The sequence below is a fragment of the Pristiophorus japonicus genome, unplaced genomic scaffold (genome assembly GCF_044704955.1).
Source record: "Pristiophorus japonicus isolate sPriJap1 unplaced genomic scaffold, sPriJap1.hap1 HAP1_SCAFFOLD_170, whole genome shotgun sequence".
Taxonomy (NCBI): domain Eukaryota; kingdom Metazoa; phylum Chordata; class Chondrichthyes; family Pristiophoridae; genus Pristiophorus; species Pristiophorus japonicus.
The window spans coordinates 921535-927044 of record NW_027251383.1 but is presented as its reverse complement, the minus strand read 5'-3'; the positions used below and the strand labels follow the sequence as shown (position 1 = coordinate 927044).

At 45.1% G+C, this 5510-nt stretch overlaps 1 non-coding gene across 1 annotated transcript; it reads right to left on the bottom strand.

Annotated features, from left to right (window-relative positions):
• Window positions 1–1102: 1102 nt before the first annotated feature.
• On the bottom strand, window positions 1103–1176 carry trnan-guu (transfer RNA asparagine (anticodon GUU)). The gene has a single exon. It is a non-coding gene; the product is annotated as a tRNA-Asn (tRNA).
• Window positions 1177–5510: the final 4334 nt, after the last annotated feature.

Here is a 5510-nt window from a genome sequence, read left to right as displayed (position 1 = left end):
GAACATGCAACTTCAATACCCCATTCCTGCTTTCTCGCCATAGCCCTTGATCCCCCTAGTCTGAAGGACTACATCTAACTCCTTTTTGAGAAGAATAATCTCAAAAAAAATGTGACCCCGACACCCAGGAAGAAGTGTTAAGGCAGAAGATTAAATGCTGCATTCCTCTGTTCAAAAAATTCCTTTCACAAACATTTATCTGACCGTAACTGCACAAAACAAAAATGTTCCTTTCAAAGTCATTAAACTCCCGAATTTCCGCGCCCCCCGAATCTCCTGAATCAGATGCCTCCAGTTTTGCCGACTCAATCCATGTCCATTTGCAATGTTCTGCTTCCACCCACACTATGAAATGTGCCACTAACTTATAGAATCATAGAATGGTTACAGCACGGAAGGCCATTCGGCCCGTCGAGCCCGTGCCGACTCTCAGCGAGTCCCACTCCCCCGCCCTTTCCCTGTAGCCCTGCAATTGTTTTTCCTTCAGACACTGATCCAGCTCCCGTTTGAAAGACAAGATTGAGTCTGCCTCCACCACCCGTTCAAGCAGTACATTCCAGATCCTAACCACTCGCTGCTAAATGGCCACCTCCAGTTCCTATGTGTAAAGTCTGGGAAACACTCGATCAATTCCTGCCACACTCACAGACTTCCTAAATATAGCACCGTCTTTCTATTCTCATAAAACCAGGTCCTGAAGTATAGGCCAGCTGTGTAGGTTAAAGCTCTGGTTATATTCCGAACATTGCTGTAGTGTTTCCGTAATGTAGTGGTTATTAGATTCACCTCACACGCGAAATGTCCCTGGTTCAAAACTGTTGGGAAACATTTTGAAAACATGTTCAATTAAATATTTGCAGAAATGGATTTATTCATATTAGTGGTTCAATATTAACAAAAAACAATGTCCCACAACCTTGTTAAATTTTCTGATATCTCTGTTCAGTTCTGTATACACTCAAACTGAATGCTCATAAAAATATTGGAGTGGGAACTCACTGGATAACAGCACAGCTGGAAATGTTTGTGGAATATATTCGCGCAGCCAAAACGCACAATGACAACCTGGAATCGTGCAGCATCGAATCCAGTTAAAATGCTTTGTCCCTGGGTGGTCTCGAACCACCAACTTTTCGATTAACAGCCGAACACGCTAACCCATTGCGCCACAGAGACTGACACAATTACACACTTCAAGACATCCCAAACCAGGGTGTCAGTCAGTTAAAGCTTCAGATTGCTCTGACCGGGATGGAAATTGTCCACTCTCAGTTGTACTTTTCCCAAGTAAAGGTTGGGACATTCATTGTGGATGTGTGGAAGCAGTCTGGGCCCGCACACTGCAGACACTTCCATGTCACCACCAACCAGCTCTCCCACAACCGGTGTGATCAACCTTCCAGCCTTCCAGTGCCTTGTCTGTGACGAAGTCTTCTGATTGTCCCGAAGCAGGTATTAGGTTTTAATTCCTTTTCAGCTCCTGAATGTGGATATTGCTGTGATTAAACGCGAACACAATGCTTACAGGGACAGTTCAATTCTCCGTTTCTTTGCTTGGTGAAATTTCAAAGATTGAAAGCGACGCACATCAACCCCAAACCTCGTCACCTACTCGCTAACTCGACAAAACTTTGCATTTTCTTTCCATGCCAAGCATTTTACATTAATACATTGCAATGCCAACGCACTTTTTACCTGGCAAGACTGAAGTACAAGCTGTGATGAACAGTGTGAAACAGAAACAGCTACTTGTAAAACCATAGCCTCGACGGTATCTGTGTGAATTGTTCTGCATCGATAATTAGCAGAGAGCAAAGAGAGGAAACTGATGGTGTGATTGAGAAAAGGCCGAGCCAAAGTGTACTGTTGGAGATGATTTTGTTGTTTTTGAGAATTGTTTCAAATATTTTACCATGGTTGGTTCCATAGTGTAACGGTGAGCACTCTGGGATCTGAGTTCAAATCTCGGTGGAACCTGATTCCTTGTTGTCCCAGCTGCTGAAAATTTGGGACAAACAAGTGAAAGACATCTGGTGCTGGTGGGCAGTTTTGTTGCCTTTGTCATTGATGCTTGATCTACAAGTCTAGTTATCAAATCGTGTGCTCAACCATCAGTTACCTGTTACAAAATGTTGTAAACGGCTGTCTTGCTCTTTTTGCTTCGTTGCTTTTAACCTCGAATTACCCGCACACATTCAGTTGTAGTAAAGGGCAGGATCGGGTCTTTTATTTAAACATTCATACCAAACAAACCAAGTATGAAAGTTACTGAGAACACTTCACAAAGGCAGCTTGCTTCGATTTCCGTGGCTGCTTGAGACACACACCTTCCGAATGTCCAGTGTCTCTCGTGTCTGCGTGTGTGAGTCTCATCTTTATACTCTTATTTCTTTACATTTAGACAATCACGGCTAACGGCTTTGTGAATTGTTTAACATACAGACTTAACATTGCTTGTTTAACCTACAGATGTCATTAAATAGTAACAAAGGTACAATCAAATATTTAACATACAGACAATGACCAGTTACTCATTTCAATGGCTGAAGGCACCACATTGTCTAACAGTCTCTTTCGATCCAAACTTCAATCTTCCTGTTCTTTAATCCAAACTTCAGACTGCGTGCTGAAGCAAAGAGTTCTGCAATGCGGGACTGTGCTCCCACATTCCCCCACTTCTTCTCCTCGCCTCTCTGCAGGTCTTATCTGGGTAACATACATTTGCATGGTGGCTCGAGCTCGTTCAACAGCATTGTCCAGTTGTTGTCCTTGTTTTCCATCACGACATCCGCAGTAAATCAAAATGACCAGCACGACCAGCTGAACCAGCACCAGCATAAGGACAGGGTGTATCATTGTGTTCATCACGCCTGTTGCCGTCGGGCTCCATCCCAACAATGACTCCCGCCAGCTTACATGTCCAATCTGGTCCAAAGTTGTGTGCACGTTCTCGATTTCCGCAGTGTGATGGTTAATGTCCACAACGATTGCTTGATTCAAACTATGTAGCTGTTGAAATGTTGTATTCCATTTCCGTATTTTCTTCTTCCAAATAGCAGCACGCTTCGGTTCAAAGTAGGGTTCTTGTAGATTCAGATTCTCAGGATGCCATTTTAAAGTCCGTTGGTCTGTGATCACCATATCCATTTTTACTTAAAAGTCAATTTTAAATTTTTGATGTTTCCAACTGAATTCCATGCTGTTTACATTCAGAAATGTAAACTCACAATTGGTGTCTTCGACTAAGTCTGTTACCCTCTGCACAGGTTTTAACAATTTCCTCTGCTTTGTGGGAGAAGTGTAACAACATCGAGTAAAGGATGGCGGAAATGCTGAATAGTCAGTCGAGAGACCCAGTCCTTCCCTCAGTTCACCCTTCGGAACTGCTGTAATTCACTCTCTCGACATTTGCAACAATCCAACTTCTATTTCACATCCTTTAAGATCATGTTTGTAACTCCCACATTTGAGCTTTTCACTGAACATCTCATCAGTTCTGAAACAGCCCATTCCTGCTGACACTTTAAATGTTTCTGAACAAGCTTCTCCCACTGCTTTCATCTCTGACTGTTCAGTAACTGCTCCTCGTGTATCTGGGGTGTTGGGGAACTGTCTCTGAAGAGGGGAATCCCATTCCTCCAGGAGCACCTTCATTTGTCCGGCAGACCCGGTGTCCATTTCCCGCTGCCCTTCCACACAAGCCTCGATAAGGGTATGGCCACCCCTATCCTGAAGTAAGGGTCTTAAGGAACGACATGTGTGGTTGAGGCGCGGCATCGCTATAGGGATCCTCCCTCACCTGCGGAATCTACCCCCGACCTCAGCAACTGAACCGAGGTATCATTCCTGTCTGTGTCTCCAGCTTCTCTTTCCTGATTCTTCAACTTTTCTTTTAACTTTTCTAATTCTTTAGGCAGTCTCTCCCTGTCCTCTATCAACTGACTGCCACCACCTGGTCCTGCTCCTTTTATGTGACTCCTCGCGGGATTCATCCACTCAGGCCATTCTGCCTTCCATCGCTGTAACCCCTGTCTCACTTCCATGACTGAAATTACTGCAGCTCCCTGATACAAGCTTTCTACCGTTGCCAACCATTTATCAAAATGATCGTCCCCACCCCAAGCATCTACTTCCAGAACTACTGACGGGGATAGGAGAGTCATAATTATCTCTCGATGTGTACCATCCCCGTAATGACTGATATCAATCCAATTACTTCCCAAACTTTTACACAACTGGAATATACATTCCCCAGCTTCCCTGGGTCCTTCCCCTCGTAATAATGCAAGCCGCTTTATTAACTGTGGCCCGAGTGAGTAACAAAGATTGCAGCTATTATTCTACCAAGCATGAGACCTGGAAGTTGTTTCAAAAACTACTCCCGTTCCCCGGTGATTCCCTAAAGCTCACAGAACCATGTGAACCCTCGGTTTCTCTGATATGTTCCCTGACTGCCACCATCCCAGAATATTACACCACCACTGGGCAAACTTATTAAGATCCTGAAGGTGTGCGGGTCCCACTTCACTAAGGATAGCTCTCATGTCCTATAACTTTACCCCTCCTCGCTCATACCAGGTATCCCCAAAACCACTTAAGGTCGTGTTCCCTCCACGAGCTTCACAGGGAGTAGAGGAATCGTGATCCTGCTCTCGCCTTATCCGTTCGAGCGTGCTTCCCCCACTCTCCACATTACCGGAAGGTCGTGTGTAATGTTGTGGGGTGTTAAGCGTCTGAGTAACCGAAGAGGCATCTAACTGCTCCGCCTCTGATCCTAACGTTGCCACGTGAACCACACGGGTTCGAGGCTCCAAATTCAGAGAAGACAAAGGAGCTGTGGATGGGAACGGTGGGCATTCTCCCTGTCCCTTAATCCCCTTTTCAACTCTCAGACCCGGGGAATCCTCCGAATACCACCCGGCTTTATCAATTGCTGTCTCCGTGGGCAACCTAATACCACCATCTGCTGCAGCTTAGATATTCCTTTCTCTACATCTTGATTACGCTTCTGTTCATCAGCAAGATGCTGATCCAGTGTCAGAACAGTCCTGGCTGCCCCGAGTGCCTGAAATCACCAATTCTCTACTTCTTCACTCACTGCTGTTAGCTGCGCTCTGAGTTCTGAGACTTCCCTATCTCGAGCCTCAGCCTCTTCTCCTAACGTTTGAATCCCCAGCATGAGACACTGCAACACTAACGCTTTTCACTTTTTATCACTTTTTAACCCAAACACTTTAATCTTTTTTAACTGGACACTCTCCACTAAGGACTGCTGTGTCTCTGTCCATCTCCTGTCATTGTTTCCTGTCTTATCCCATAAGGTCCCCCTTTCGACTCAATCCACTCATTAAGAAATAACCGGACTTCAACTGGAATATCCCCTGAGCCTCCCATTACTAACTGAAGATCCCTTTAATCACGACAACGAAGAGAATGCTCACCCCTTGAACTGATGTGTGGGAACCACTTCTTACAACAACTCAGCCAACTTTCTGCTTCACCTCGGGGTC